General features: G+C 42.8%; 2 protein-coding genes across 7 annotated transcripts in view; one reads left to right on the top strand and one right to left on the bottom strand.

Annotated features, from left to right (window-relative positions):
- Nucleotides 1-8,790, bottom strand: part of LOC139055901 (uncharacterized) — a 127,212-nt gene extending 118,422 nt beyond the window's left edge. For 4 of the 6 annotated variants that reach the window (XR_011511991.1, XR_011511987.1, XR_011511990.1 and 1 more), the window contains exon 1: nucleotides 8,532-8,790. The gene's annotated coding sequence lies outside the window, so the exon portion shown is untranslated. The remainder of the gene's footprint in view (nucleotides 1-8,531) is intronic. The other 2 variants (XR_011511988.1, XR_011511989.1) reach the window with 2 other exon arrangements.
- The window catches only part of LOC139055900 (gonadotropin-releasing hormone receptor-like), a 563,383-nt gene that overhangs the window by 51,712 nt on the left and 495,023 nt on the right, over nucleotides 1-16,648 (top strand). The gene's annotated exons all lie outside the window — the stretch shown is intronic.

The following is a 16,648-nucleotide window of genomic DNA, read 5'->3' on the forward strand; positions in this document are numbered from 1 at the left end:
GCAATTTTCTGCTACGACCCCTACACCCACGTGTTCTTTTGTTTTGGAGCCATCAGTGTAGAATTCCATGTGATTTTGAAATTTGTCCTGAAGAGCACGGAATTCTTGTATGATGTGTTCGTGTGGAGTGTCTCTTTTCTTTAAATGTGTTAATGTCCAGTCGCACAACTGTGTGAAATCGTACCACGGGGCCAAGCGTTGCGGTTTCTTGGCAACCTGGAGGACATCGTGGGGAATGTCATAATCCCGACAGTATTGTTAATACCGCAGGACAAGTGGTCTAATCATGTTCGGTTTATTTGTATAGTGTAAGCGTGAGTTGCATTGTGTGAGGATGTTGTAGCATATGTGCTGTGGTGATGACTGAATTCTGAGTGCGTAGGAAAAGGTGAGTAATGCTCTGCGCTGCTGTAAGGAGGGTTCATTACACTCGACGTATAAACTTTGAATAGGTGAAGTTCTGTAGGCACCACTTGCCAGTCGCAGCACAAGGTTATGTACAGGATCAAGTCGTTGGATGTAGGACTGTCTGGCTGAGCCGTAAACCACGGAGCCGTAGTGTAAAAGGCTACGCACAAGAGACCGGTCAATACGTAAAAGACAGGTTCGGTCGGAACCCCAGTGCTTATGAGATAAAACTTTAAGGATATTTAGAGCTTTATTTGCTTTAATCTTTAGTGTTTTAATGTGGGCAAGGAAGTTTAGTTTGGTGTCCAAGGTTACTCCTAAAAACTTACGGTCTTGTTTCACCGCAAGTATGACGTCATTCAATTTTAGCGCTGGATTGCTGTGTAGTCCTCGTTTCTGAGAGAACAAAACAGTGACTGTTTTCTTTGTGGAGAAACGGAAGCCATTTTTGTTAGCCCATTGTGTAAGTTTATTTATTGTGAGTTGAAGCTGTCTTTTACAGGTTGGCAAATTTGAGGCGTGACAAGCCACTTGGAGATCGTCTACGTATAAATGGTGCATAAAAGACGACGGTATGATCTTATTGACTGAGTTCATTTTTAGTATAAACAGTGTTGTGCCGAGAACACAGCCTTGTGGAACAACATTTTCCTGTTTAAATGTACGAGATTGTATTGAGCCCAGACGTACCTGACGTACCTGTATAACTAGTGTCGCTCGTGGCTAATAGTAACAAATGTAAAGTGCTGCAGGTATCCGTGTTTCTCGCCAGCAAGCCAGTTACGACTTAAGAAGGAGCTTTAGCTTGGGTGCTCCCATCAAAATATATGTGCAGGGGAATTCGTTTTTTTCGGCAACCACTGCACCAAATTTGGCGAGGTTTGTCGCATTTAAAAGAAAAGCTTAAACGTTAGTGACATTGATTTTGAATTTTTTATTTCGGTCGTCAATTGTTTATCTAAAATTGGCAAAATCGTAAATTCTTAAAAACTAAACTATCAAGTTTGCAACTCTGCATCTCAGCAATGAAAAACAATATCACAATTATGTGAATTACACCTAATAGCACATCTAAAGCGGACAAAATTGAAATGTTACACATGACTATGAAGAAATATATTGACTTAAAATACAGCTTTTGCAGAATCCTTGCGCACAAGGTAACAAAGTCACTTAAAATATGAACTGACATACCACATTTGTCCGCTTTCAATGATCTAGTGGATGCCGTTTAAATAACCGCAATATCTGTTTATGATTCAGCTATATTAATTTGTAAACTTTGTGCTTCTATGTTTTCAAACTTCTGAATTTTCGGAAATGGTTTTAACAATATTCAGGCCCTAAGTGAAAAGTTCGCTTTCAACTGTCATTACAATTTGACTTTTTTCTCAAATGCAACAAACTTATTGCAAATCTGTTCAGGGCTTACCTCAGAAAACATTTTTGCCTTTTACATGTACTTTATTTGGCCGCGTCGGAGTTGGGCTGGAGCTAAAGCTTCCTCCTAAAGAAACGTTTCTTTAAAGCAGTTAACTCTTAAAAGTATCTAGGTGTCCGTACCCAGAATACGGTTGCTCAACGTGCATCGAAAGCATCGGTACGCGAGCGTTAATACACATGCTACTTCCATTTTAATGCCGCCGCTGCCACCGGAGATCGAACGCACCACCTTACTCGCGCCATTTAGCCATTGCAGAGGGTACTGATTCTGCAGCGTTTGAAGGCCTGGCATATAGATTTGCAAATATTGAACACTGTGTGGATCGTTTTGTTTATTCTTTATTTTTTGCTACTTATATTCTGCTAGTCCTCACTTTTTTAAAAAGTCACATACTTGCGAGTGATTGTAATCCCCTCTGTACGTTATCTTGTGACCTTCCTATTCCCTCGATACTCTAGTCGAGCCTGTTCGAGCCTGTGAGGTAATAGGAATTTTTAAAAAAGAAGGAACAGCGGTGCTGTCTGCACGTATTAGCAAAAACATGTGAAACCGATATGCTATACCATATACATATTTGGAAAATTTCTCGTAGAACGTAACGGAACAAAGCAAAGTCATTCAGTCAAAAGCAATTAACACGTCATATCTGTCTCGCGGTCAAATTGTGCTGAATTTCTTTGCGGAAATTTTACAATGAACTATCGTTACTCACGGAGTAGTCATAGAGAAATTAGCAGTGGAGGGTCAGATAAGGAATTTTAGCACAGGCTTTTATTGCTAAAGGCATCTATTACAATTGGTCTGCTGCTATAGTATCTTCGATCTGCTTAGCTACGTGTAACACCTATTACAAAATCATGTTGATAAGTATAAGGTGCCGCGCTTGTCCGCCCGGGAGCTATTTTTGTTTATATATTTTATTTACAACTGTATAAGCCGTACTGTGGTCAGTAGCCTGTGCGTCGTCATACGGTCAGTGGGGCTGGTCGAGCAGTCGGTCTGCAGTGCTGAGTGCCCTTTCATGTCTGAAATGTTGCTGCTCCGTCCAGTCTTCCGAAAAAAAAAAAACTTATGTAATCTACTTTCAACGATGTCTATGACGCACCTTATAAGATGAAGCTTTAGCTCGAGGCTTACTTTACAGATACGTGGGACCACACTGCTTTCATTAATCTTGTGGTTTGCAAAGGGACTGTCTACCGCTCAGAACATGTATCTGGATGGTGATAGGAATGAATAGATTGTGTATCACATTTGTGGGAAGGAACATGCTTGTATCCTATAAACATCGACTTAAGTTTTTAATTTGGACCGGAAAGTGATGCATAAATGACATGGGGCTTCGCCTGATGATGAAACAGCGTTAACCAATCTGTACACCACCGGCTAACCAAAAACCCATACGGAGAGATTAATTTCGGGTAGATGCATAATTGTATTGCCTAATAATGTATTTTATCCCACTTCTGCTAATTTTTATTATCGTGAGAGAGCAACTTCTTTCTTAATTACACTTAGTGCGTGTAGACGAGAGACGCTGCCTTAGTGCCGACGAGGGGCGTAGTGCGTGACATGGCGGCGCACAAGAGCAACGCGGTGGTGGTTTGGGAGTGGCGGGAGGGTGTCAAAAAAGCGTTGCCCGTTTAAGGCATGCCAGCGTCGTCCCAGTACCAGTGTAGGAACTCCTTACCACCACCACACTAAAGCTGTGGTTTGACTACGCATTTTCGGCTAGTTTGGAGACACGCGAGAGTAGTGAGGAAGAAGCGAAAAAAGGCTAATGACTTGTGCAACATGCTTAGGGTTATAACTTGGTGAATTCGTAATTAGGGTGATGATTTCAGTGTTTTACTCGAAGTATAGACATTCCTGCAGAAACCAGAAACACTCCAAGTTTCTCACTTTTAAGAGCAAGGCATCGCCTTCGCGTCAAGTACTCAAATACAAAACTATACAATACAAAATTTCTAATTTAAAAATTTCTACCCGCTTTCTAGACACTGGCTGTGTGTGCACTTCAAATTATTCGATTTATATTCCGCTAGCAAAGTTCCCCTAAACACGGTAGAATATCGCTTTAACAGAAAAAAGTTTAGATATATAGTGACTGTAGGAAACACATTCTTTGGCCTTCATTGTTTAGCGAAATCACCGAAAATTGCGAAAAGAAGTTAGTTATCGGGTTAAGGAACTCTAACTCGCGAATTAAAAACAATATTGCAATTCTGTATACCGCGCATACTCAAACATCGAAAGCAGACACGATTGATAGTGGTATATTATACACCACTCTGAATATTCCACATACATACATACATACATACATACATACATACATACATACATACATACACACACACACACACACACACATACATACATACATACATACATACATACATACATACATACATACATACATACTTTATTATACATTTCACTATTCTATATTTCATCAATCCTGCGCCACTTAACCACATGTGCTTGTGTACAGCAGTGGCAGCCAGCAAAACATTTTGTGGTCGTTTACACTAAGCAAGTAAACGCAATTTCCAGCGTAGTTGCAACAAAATGTGATCGTCAAACTTATTCAATGTAACGCATGACAAATACTGTTCTGTTCAACAACATGGCACCAAACTGCCTTGTCCGCATGTTATACATAAATTCATATTTTTGCATTTTGATAGACATAACCTACAAAAATACAATGTAACCAGGTAGCAATAACGTCAGCTGTGTCCCGAATAGAATTCACAAGACTCGTAAATAACATGTTTCGTAGTGCTTGCTTGAGACTTATAATCGAGCTTCACATAAGATGTAAATTAATATGCCAAGTTCGTCCGTTTGCGATACAATAAAGTAAGCAGCGTACAGAACTGCGATATTTGTTTTGGTCCATACTTACAGATTTGTCAATATTGTGCTTCAATTTTTTTTGGCGTATCAGTTTTCGGGAATTATCGTGAATAATTATAGACCCAAAATCTAAACAACTGCTTCACTGCAACTTGAATTTCTCTCTCAAAACAAGACATCTTTATCAAATTGGTCCAGCGGTTCTTCCATAACAGGATTTCTGCGCTATACATGTATTTGAATGGTTAAATTGGAGTTTTGCTTTTGAGTTAAAGCTTCCCTCTTCAGGAAACCACCGAAATACTTTCTTTTATAAACGTAAGCTGCAGTGTGAACAATATATTGCTTGAATCCCGTAAGGCACTTTCCACTGCACTAATTCAGACTACTTTTATCGGGTTACCTTGTGAAACCTATCGTAAAGTATCGTAAAGAAAACGATCAAGGACAGATCCGCCGAATGTGCGTTCCTCCTTAGAGCTTTTTTAGGGCTCAGAGGAAAAATTGAAAAACAACGCGCAGCAAAGTAGACATACACAGCGTTACATTCAAGAATGATTTATTAGAAGCCAGATCAATCAGTTTATATACGGAAGACAAAATCGAGCATGCGCAAATGATGCGATAGTAAGAAATGACAGTGTTTTCTCGATAAAGATATCGATGGAGTACTAACTCAGACATGGCCAACATTATCTATTCTTCCGGGTTCACTTATCAATCTCATTTTTTTTATGCCTGCGCACAACAAAGCAATCGTAAAACAAAGGTGAACAACGACACGTGCTCTGGCGTGCGGCTAACAATAAATCATGTCCTTTGTTAAAGTTATTACAGTGCTCTCTAAGCCCTGTCGTTCAGACACAATCCGATTTCCTCCACCTAGTGTTTACGACACGAAAGTGGAATCTGGTAAACAATGCTTTCTTGCAGCGTACACGCCGCGTCCTATGTTCATTGTCGCAGCAATGTGTTTCATAAGTGACTGGGTTGCTGATTCTGCATACCTGTCTCAATTTAGTGGAGGCCGTGCACATGATCCTCACTTTTGCGCGTGCACCCGCCTTTTTAATATTTTGGGAAACTTTGTGCACTTACGACATAATGGCAAATAAACAATTAAATATTGGGGTTCGATCTGCATGCCAAAACCACGAAATGATTATGAGGCATGCCTTAGTGGATGACTTCTTAATTCTTAATTATTTGACCACCTGAAGTTCGGCGTGCATAGTACACGGGCGTCTTTGCATTTCTCCCCCATAGAAATGTGGCTGCCGTGCACATGGCCAGGACTTGATCCCGCACCCTCGGCCAATGGCGGCTATAATCACAATTATTTGTAAATGGCTTTGTAAATTTCTTTTTTAGTTGATTTTTTCATCGAACTTACCGCTCTTTCTGTGTCGATGTCTTGTTCAGTAATCTTGCTGATGTTTAACATTATGTATTACTACTTGTCTTACACAAAATAAGAGTTTTCGACATGCAGCCTGATGCTGCTGTTGCTGATGATGGTGTAAAAGGGAGAGAAAGCGCTTTATAGAAAAGGCAGAGTTTTAGCCAGCGTATTTCCGCCTGCATGCTACTCTGCAGGGAATGGGACACAAGAGAAGAACGACCCTAAAGGCGGGCACAAGAAAAATAAAAAAATGCAGTTCTGGTGACATTATCAGCACTTCAGTAGGGTGAGAGAGATGCGAATGAGACGAAGTCAGGGACGTTAACCAGAGTTAAAGATTCCGGTTTGCTGCTCTGCACTAGGGAAGGGAAAGGCGAAGCAAGGACGGAAAGAACAGCGAGGACAAAAAGAAAGGCGTGAAAAAAAATTAAGAAGGGGAACGGGATGGGATCATTCTAGTCTTTCTAATAGGCCACTGCCACGTAAAAAGGTCAACAAAGCCTTTAACGACTTTCGGTGCGACGGCAGTTCGTGTCGGCATTCCTAGACTGTCTGTTCTGAAAGTGGCTTGTCGTCAAGGCATGGCCAACAGGGCTGCTAATGACATCCGGTGCGTGCAGTATCGCGCGCATTAGCAATTTCAGCGAGTGTTCCATAGCATCGTCACCGCCACAGTGACTGATTGCCGCGCTCTCATCCATACTGACTCGGAAGGCGAAATCTCTTGTGAAAGCGACACCAAGCCACAGTCGGCAAAGTACTGCTGTTTCGAGTCGAGAGAGTCCAGATGCGGGTCGAAGTCGAAGGGATGGGTCCAGTAGGTGTAGATGTGTGTGCTTCAAACTTAGTGTGTTCCATAACGACCTTATGGCTACATTTGCAACCACACAAATTTTCATTGCTGCGTCTGTTCTTGGCAATGGAATGCAGTCTTCCAAGCCCTCCCCATGTGCAAATCGTGCTGCTGCATCGGCATGTTCATTGCCAATTATGCCACAGTGGCTTGGAATCCACAGTAACGTGATGTTGTGTCCTTTCTCAACGACGTGGTGAAGCAGCAGTCTGATTTCTAGAACTAGACCTTCGTGGGGTCCGCGGCGTAAGGCAGAAACCAACCAATGAGCCTTGGTTGGTTGGAGCAGCCTTGGAGTTACTGAACATGCTCCATTTCTTGGGCAGTTGATCAGAAATTACGCGAAGGGCACAACAAATAGCAGCGAGTTTCGCGGTAGTCGATGTAGTCTGGTCAGATAGTCGAATCTTTACGGTGGAGATTTTTGCAGGTAAGATCACCTCTCCTGCAGACGCATTCACCGTGGTTGAAGCGTCAGCATATAGATGATGATGCTCGTTGTATGTCTCATATAGAAAGAGCAGTGAAAGCTGCTTGAGTGCTAGAGACGAGAATTGTGCTTTTCTTCGTATTCCTGGTTTCATTAGTCGAACTTTCGCTTGAGCCAAGCACCATGGGGGAAACGGAGCTCTCGCTGGAGCTCTATAACCTGATGGAAGGTATGCACGATTGGACAGGACTGTCTGACAAAAGGAGGCATGTGGTCGATCCTCTGGCAGTGAGGCTAGATGATGGACAAGGGCTCGAGCAAGGTGTCTTACGTGTGCTCTGAATGCGCACATGACTAGAATAAGTCAGCAGAGCAGTAAAGTGTTCCATGCGACGAACGTAGACCGTAAATGCAAAAAAAATCTATTTGATGAGACGACGAGTCAGAGTACAGACAGCAAACGAATTGACGCAATGTATAAAAACAAGAATCCGAGGACGTTGCGTTGCTTTGATGGGCAAGGCCGTCGACCCAGCATCGGTGCAAATGCCAAGGGGCCAACGTCGAGCATTTCTATGTTCATTTTGTATTGACGTCGTTCGTATCTGTAAGGTGGGCACTCAATCATGATGTACTCTAGAGATTCCAAGGCGCCGCCGTTGTCATAAGATATATTTGTGGTCTCGCCATTGCGAAGAAGAACATTGTTCGTGTATGCAACCGCAGTGTCTTGGAAGTCACTGAAATACTATCGCATGTCCAGCGTTAAATGCCAAGCGGTGTAGGTATGCTATGTCCTGTACCAAAATGTAATGGCTTGATTTGGTGCTTTTCGTGCAAAGGATTTGGAATGCTGCTTTCGGGCGTGTGAAGATTGTACACTGTTGTTGAAGCTGTCGTAGTACGTATCTTAGCACTAGATTCATCGCGTACAGCTGAGACAATGTTGATGACGCTACTCGCTCTAAACGCCATGAAATTATCTGGTCTGTGGCAGTAACAAAGATACCACAGGAAGAGCTATGTTGAGTGGAGGATTCGTCAGCAAATATGTGCTTCGTAGTGTAGTATTTTATGCTCATGCAGGCTAGTGCCGTCTTTGAAATAGCGACCTGAGGTGATCCACACTTACTTTGGGTGAACACGGCTTAGCGTGGCATCGCTCCGTGGAGCGCCAGTGCGTCCTGTGCGGCCGAGCATTGAAGCGAAGCGGCACCGGCGCGCAGGTACCCAGGGGAGGTGCTTCGCCCCGTCTCCTACAGGGCTCGAGCAGAGCAACTTCCTTTGCTGTGAGTACGCTCCTCTAAACATAGGCAACCCAGCGCCCGAGGCGGCTTCACGGGAAAACGCGCTCCACACTCTGAAGCATTTTCCGGCTGGTATTGTCTACAGCTTGTGACCAGCCTGCTTATTCAATATGCATAAAGGGAAACAAGTTTCTCGGCGCATAATCGACTTCGCTTTTTTTTTGCAGGTGATGAGGGTAAAAGAACAGTTATTTTTTGCGCGCTCTTCATTAGGCTGGGCCGTTTTATTTTACTGCCACAGCTGTTGGGGCAGTGCATCCGGAGAAAGCCATCAGGCGCGTTTTCATAATTGGACTCATGACGTTATGAGCCTAGCGCGTCGTTTCGTACATATGTTGATGATATAACGAATTGGGTTAATTGGCTTAAGAAAACGACCGACGCCCGTCATAATTTCACATAAAATTAAAGAGGGATTGTTAAATCGTGCACATATACTTGATAATGTTTGTCCTCGATTCTACAATTAAAGATGGCAAAAAAGAGTACTTCTACAGCAATGAAAGAGTGACATCCGCTGCTCCATGGCTCTCTTGTTGCCATGTTAATGCACGCGATGCTTTCGTCATGCTATTGTCGGCACAAGTTTGGTGTTTCGAGTGGCAGCTTTAATACCTCGGACAAAGGTATCGTCGAAAGAACCCTAGTCTGTGCATTTAATTTAATTTCAGTTTTATTTTAGTGAAGGCATCTTTAAACGAGAAGGCGATATTGGAATCCGCTAGTCTTCACTGCCCCTTGTCTCGAAGTCAGTGCACCGGCTAAACTTTTGTACAAAAGACCTCCACACATGGACAGATCAATGCAGCTACTGACTCATGGCCCCTTCAGGTAAGTAACGCTACCATAGTTTCATGGCTCAATGCGATGGTCCTTTGAAACAACCCTCTGAAACAGAACACATTCCATTAGAATGGACATTTTTCTTGTTTATTTAGGTTTTTGAATATTTTGAAACCTAAAGCTAGAATAATTTAAACAGAAAGTTCGCCTTATTGCGTATTCAGCTGCCTAGCGTCTCTGATATCCCAGCTCTTCTCTACTAGCAAAGGCACAACTCCATAGGGCGACAAGACAACGGGCGAAAATTAGGAAAATGTATTTCATATGCGAATACAAATAATTGAAGGTTTTATTTGTAACATTACGCGGCTAGCAGACCAACTAATAATAGTTTAAAACACGACAGGCTAGTGGCGACTCCACGTTTCCACCAGTGAACATGGCCAGTTTATTCACCTCAGCTCGTAGACGGCAAGAACCGTGACCAGACAGATCCTTTCTCCACTCCCACTCTTTGTGCATGCCCTTTTCGCGTTTCTGGTTTTTATCGCAGCTACTGGTGAAATTGCTGCAAATAAGAAATAAAAACTTCTTGGGCTGCAGTGAACCGTGACCTCCCCAAGGACCCTCGATTGAATAAATGTTTGCTTGCAGTTGCACTGCCATCTTTCACTCTGCGAAATTTAATTTCGGTAACCCTTTTCTGTTAAAGCCACGTTCCCGGAAAAAAGTTGGCCTACCTTTTTTGGTTCTTTGGTCAATTTAAACCGGAAAGGCTGAACCTCCACTGTTGCATGCATAGGGCTCAGGGCTTTAAATTTCCATTTCCATCCGAACATGGAATGGTTAGTGTATTCTCCCAGAGAAAATTTCATTCTACTCTTTTTCTTTTTTTGTACGTGTGTGGTCAACTTTCTGCATTGACCCCTTCGTTTTATCTCTTCAGTGAATATCATTCTCGCTAGTTTCGTAGACGCTGATGCCCGGTGTGTGGCTGCAGCTTATGCTATTAAACACTGTAATTATAACTAGTGTACGGAATCAGTGTGCTTGCGAATCAGCCTGGCAAGAAAACAACGCCATACAACGGCTTGTCTGTGCTGGAAGTAGGAGTTCATTTGAATTTCGATCAATACTTGCGAGAATTACATTTTATTTGTAGCCTAATAGTCCCCACAGCCCCTCGCCTCCCCTCCACCCCATCGCTACAGCGCTCACCCTAAATAATTCCCTAGGTAGACATGGCTGTGGCTTACCATGAGAGCACCTGACCATCCACCGCAGTGGCCGCAGAGTGAAGTGAATGAATACAAATGCCAGGATTCCTTGACCCGGTATCATGGGTCCTCCCCACTTCCATTCTCGGCGCAGCAAAATACAAGACGGGTGCAAATAGGAAAGCGAATCAAAGGTGGCAGGCTGTGAGGTGACGTTGTCTTCGCAAGGCATCTTGCATCGGAGCACGTGGCTCTCGCAGCATCGCAGTTTTCTCAACAACAGTCCAATTCGGGAAAAACAAGTTCGCTATGTTTTTCCCGCTCTAAACCGTAAACACTGCACCGTATGTATACGTTTTATACCGTTTAGCATCAGCGGCAGGCCTCCATGTCAGGTATATGATCATTATCTTAGGACAACATATAGTCTTCGGTCAAGTAGTGTAGGTATCTTTTACCCTGTCAGACGGGAAAATTTAGTGTCACTTTCTCTTAGTACACATTGCCGTTGGTGTCGTCGAGAAAGTCACGAGGAAATGTTTTGAATGGTTGGCTGCCGAACAAGTTAGCGTGCGAGGCTGATCGTCAAATTCACTCCGTCGCTTCCAAGTGAGGAGGCTCCATGGAAGCCCTTGAGATCTGAAGCAATAGTCCGCGGATGGTGAGCGCGAATTCTTAAATCATTTTCTGTGATTGAACATGATTTAAGCGCCCCTGAATATGAGAAGAGTAATTGTTTCTCTGCCCTCAAAATTAGTGTCGCTTTCTAGACGCCGTCACTCTGTCACAGCAACACGTATCGTAACACGTATCGCGCCGCTTGGCTGTTTGATGCAGTATCGTGTGGTCTTAGCTGGTGATAATCATCGTGTTAAAACTAGTATGCAAAGATTGGCTGAAATAACGAGACTATTATGGGCTGGCTGACTTACCGATAGGCGCTGCCATCAATATGAAATGACTCTTTCCTTTCTCGTCAAGCAGCGTTCCGTCAAACTGACACTGGACGCGGCGAAGTGCGCTCGCTCTACATGTCACTAGATTTGCCCATCTGACTCCGGTGGGACATGTGTAGCGTTCAAAGTAAAGTGGGAAGTGCGTCTAACATGCATGCAGCTAAAGGCCTACATGGTCATTCCTGCGTGAAACTGTGTGCCATACACGTAGGGCGTTCGGAAGAAACAGAGCAGTTGTTGGATGCGTGATTTCTTCGTGTGCGCAAAGTAAATGACGGTTCCTATGATTTCCTCATTTCGACGTCTTCTTGCAACATATTCAAGATAAAAAAATATTTACAATAGTGGTAGATGGATCATGTCGTGGCTGTGGAGTTCGTGGTTCAAATCCAGGGGGGGGGGGAGTATTCTGTAAGTGTCCACCAAATGGACACGTACATGGTGTCTGCTGCTGAAGATCCGATTGGCTTGGCTTGAGTATGCGTCAGAAGGAGAAGGGCGCCCCCAGCCAATGAGTACTTCAGCAGCAAAGTGGACATGTGCACCATATGGACACCTACAGAATGCATCCTCTCTCCACCTCAAGCTAAGCACAAGATGTGTTTCTTTCTTTGTTTTTTAGGGTGTTGCGAAGTCGGCCTTGCTGATACCCGCCCTCCGTTCAAGCCAGACTGAAATCAAAGTTACGTAAACTAAAGCAATGATTTATAAAAATTCAATAAAAAAAATAATGAGCGCGATGCTTTCCCTCATCCACATAACAGCTGGCCATCATCTCAGGCCATCGTTGCCTGTCACCTCCGGCCCTAAGGCGCACAAGCCATTTATATGTTGGCAGTGTGCATCAGTGCGTGTCGTAATGTGCAGCACGTGGCAGTTATGCCACATGTCATAGTACAGGTACGCTGCGGCATCCCTAAAGCAAGGAATAGCCCGAGTGTTAGGCAATAACGCCTTAGCACAGTAAAATAAAAAGTCACTGGTCACATGGAATTCGTCGGGCGCATGACAACGTGAACTACTGAGTCCGCAGTCATTTGTAGTGACGCAGTTGTGGGACCTGCTGCGTAGGATGTGACCCTCGAGGGAGCTCCCCTTTCAGAACCACGGTCATGTGGGCGACAGTGACAGTTATTTTGTAGCAGCACAACTCTGGTCGTTAGAATGTATAATTTATATAATGTATAATGTATAGCGTTGTCGAGTGGCAATTCTGACTAGTCTCTTGCATTAGCGCAGCCCGTACTTTCTTTTTAATGCTTGAAGAATACCTTTTGACCCGCTATTTGTTGAAAAAAAATTAATTATGGTGTTTTCCGTGCCAAAACCACAATCTGGTTATGAGGCATGCGGAGTGGGGACTCCGGAAGATTGAACCACCTGCGGTTCGTTAACTTGCACTTAAATCTAAGTATACGGTTTTCCTTAATCATTTCGCCCCATCGAAGTGCGGCTGCCGTGGCCGGGATTCGATCCCATGACCTCGTGCTCAGCAGCCTAACACCATAGCCACTAACAAATGGCGGCGGTTATTTTCTTTTTTCTTTTACTCTGGCGTTATTTTATTCCAGGAAGGAGTCTTGCTACTTTATATTCGCTATGACACCGCTTCTTTAGTGAGATGTGGAACGCCGCCTATAAAAATGATTGCTTCAGCTTCGGTTTACCCGCCTCCTATGCGCGCGCCGCACTGCATCCTCTTGTCGCAACAAAGGGGCTGGTGCTCTCTAGTGGTTGAAAGAAAGCTAAAAAGCACGAAGTCTCTAGGTACGCTTAGCTTTAGTTACTCTGAATGTGTTCGTGTAATTTGCGTTAGGAGTACCATCTGTACCAAAGCGCCTGCGCAACTCTTCGTTCAAGTTACTATATATGCTGTAGATCAATTGTCAGTTTGTAAAAAAAAAAAGAAGAAAATGAACTATAAGTATTAAAGCATGCAAACCCAAGTTATCCGTCAGGTAAATATCAAAATACAAGAACGAGAAGGGTTACCATCAACTCCGATTTTCGTGGTTCTGAATCCCACATTTCATTCAGCTATGACATCTCAGGGTGGCGCCTTTAGCATTCAGACTTTTGCGGAAGTCGGCGCGTCATGGTTGCCAAGTCTTCTCGGCCTTTTATATTGTTCCCATGGCCTCGGCGATTGGGCAGGGCGTGGTCCGATCTCGGAACTCATGGCGCCACCTCTACAGCTACAACAGCTTCCTCGAGGTTGCCACTGGCATGCCATGCGCTCGGAATGTTAAAGCACCGTTCGCGCGATTGCAACACTTCGTCCTAACTGTGTGGTAATCGGGCGATGCTTAAATTGCTGTAGCACTAAACACCGCGGTCGTTTTTTTTTTCAGAACTCGCAACATGGTCGGAATGTAAACCGCACAGTAAGCTTTAAGCCAGTATTCATTGTGACTCATCGTGACTCATCATCGCGATTATTGTACTCCAAATTGCCGCATCGTAATGCTGATATCGGGGCTACCCAAAAAAGGTGACTCGGGAGCATTGCAAGGCCGCTTTAAGATACACAATACCTTAGTTGTTATGCCGAATCGTAATACAATGACACTTCTTGGCGAATGTATCACGATACACATAAAAGATGCACAAAGAATATTTGATGATAGCATCTAAGATGTTTGCATCTTAGATACAGCTGGGCTAGCCTTGGTTACCGCACGATAATCAGCCTATCTATGAAAGGTGGCTCCGCCCGTCAGGTCGGTGGAAGACAACGCCACGTGAACTCACCGACGGGTAACTGAAATAAGCATTCGAAAAGAACTATTTGTTCAATACTGAAGACGTTTGAGTGGTTTGATTATCTGAGTCGTGAGATAGTCTACGTTAGTGCGCGCGAGCGCCAAAAAATAGAAGACGGCATGTTTGTCAGATCTTGCAGGATTGCAGCTCAATTTTCGGCGAAGCTGTTTCCTACGTGGACGTTTAGCTGCTTATAATTACACTACAAAAATTAAAGCTTTGTCCGAATATGACGCTTTCAAGCAGTCGTATAAGAAACTTTTAGCGAAGGTTGTATCCTCAACTCTCGTACTTTTGGCTTCGTATGTACATCAGCCATAATTTTCCCAATATTTTTACTGAAGTCAGATTTCTGTGGCTGTTATAGCTCTCCCAGTAAATATAGTTAAATTATACGTCACCTTGAAACGTTCATAACACACCACAGATTTTCTGCCCCCTATTTGCACCAAATTTATACAACGCGACTTTATTAAGTGAGAAGATGGCGATCGCCTAAGAACTATATTGAGTAATTATTTACAAGTCTCATAACAAAGCAAGACACATTCAAGATATATCACACATTACACATAATATGCCCTAACTTCCCTCCCCCTATATACACTAAACCTAAATTTCGTGGAACATAGAGTTCGCTAGGGACATTGTTGGTTCTTTTAAAGCTGCATGAAATCTTTATAATCCTTTCAAATAAAGCACCTATAGTGGCAGTAAATGAAGACGTAAAATTCTTATTTAGCCCATAACCGACCCGCACTCAAAAAAATGGTAATGCACATCTCCCCAGGCTTCCCTTCATGTCTTCAAGATAGCAAAAGTTTGGTGAACGTTTTAGTTCTCACAGAACTCGATGAAAACCCGCACACAACGTTTTAGACCGCTTCTAGTCGTACTAAAAACTTCACGGTAGTACGAAAACGTGTCGCTACCATTTTAACACAGGAATGTAGCTGTTTTCTTTCCTGCTCACACGCGTGCCTTCCTATAATAAGGCATTTGATATCCGCGTACACTTAACATGCGTGCACTTACAGCATGTACTTAGAACAACAACAACAAAATAAAAGACCACGCACAAGTGTTTTTTTTTTACTTCCACTAAGGAAAGTTCTGGTGATGAATCGAGAATTTGAATATGATGGCGTCAAATGCTAACAAACATTAAATAGCACAAAATCGTTATAGGTCACTAAGAGGCTCCTGCACATATGAGAGAAGTACATAGGCGAAATTATAATGTTTGCCTGCGTATTCATATACAGATGAAAACTGCACAAGCTTTCAGTTAGGTAGCGGTGAACTAATTTCAAATAAATTTGTTACATTTCTAAACAGGTTAAATTACACCAACTTCTGTCACTTGTTTGTATTGAGGCAAAAAAGATGTGCTTGTCAAATTTGCAGAGTGTGAAGCATCATTTTTAAAGATTGTGTAGATACGAAAAAAATACGTTGTAAGAATTATAATGTAGAAACAGGAAATATCACACGCACTGGTATGAAAGGTACCTCTAAATTGAAAATCCTTACAAAGAGATTACGTAAGCACTGTATCGCTCTCATGCAGGTACTAAATTTAAGCTTCGTAATGGTCAGCTTTGCAAAATTATTAGCATTTATATTTTTTTATATTTGCTTTGGGAGTTGATTTACATAGTGCAAACTTGTTTCTATAGGTTGTTATTCTTTTGTTTTTCTTGTTTACCTACGCTTTGTAATTCTTGTGGTCAATGGCGTGCTCAAAAATCAAATCACAGTGGTTCGGAGGCTTTGCGAATAAAGTAAATGCTAAGTTTTACTATTTCTCAACTGGGCTATTGAAGGTGGCCCCATGGTAAAGGTTCGCTTTTACAGGGCAACGCTACTCATCCATCTGCTTGATGGCTGCTGATGGTAACTGCTGCGCAGTCCAATATGTATATTTGACATATATATATATATATATATATATATATATATATATATATATATATATATATATATATATATATATATGTGTATATATATATATATATATATATATATATACACAGTGAAGTAGACGCGCGTATGAAGCGGCTTATTGACGTTTCGGCCGGGGTCCGGCCGAAACGTCAATAAACCGCTTCATACGCGCGTCTATTTCCCTGTGAATATTTACCCGGACCCAGAACTTACATATATGAACGAAAAGAAAGGGGGTTAACCGACGGGCCCGATTTTTATTAGTCTTATCATAAG

Source organism: Dermacentor albipictus, chromosome 2, assembly GCF_038994185.2.
Source record: "Dermacentor albipictus isolate Rhodes 1998 colony chromosome 2, USDA_Dalb.pri_finalv2, whole genome shotgun sequence".
NCBI lineage: Eukaryota > Metazoa > Arthropoda > Arachnida > Ixodida > Ixodidae > Dermacentor > Dermacentor albipictus.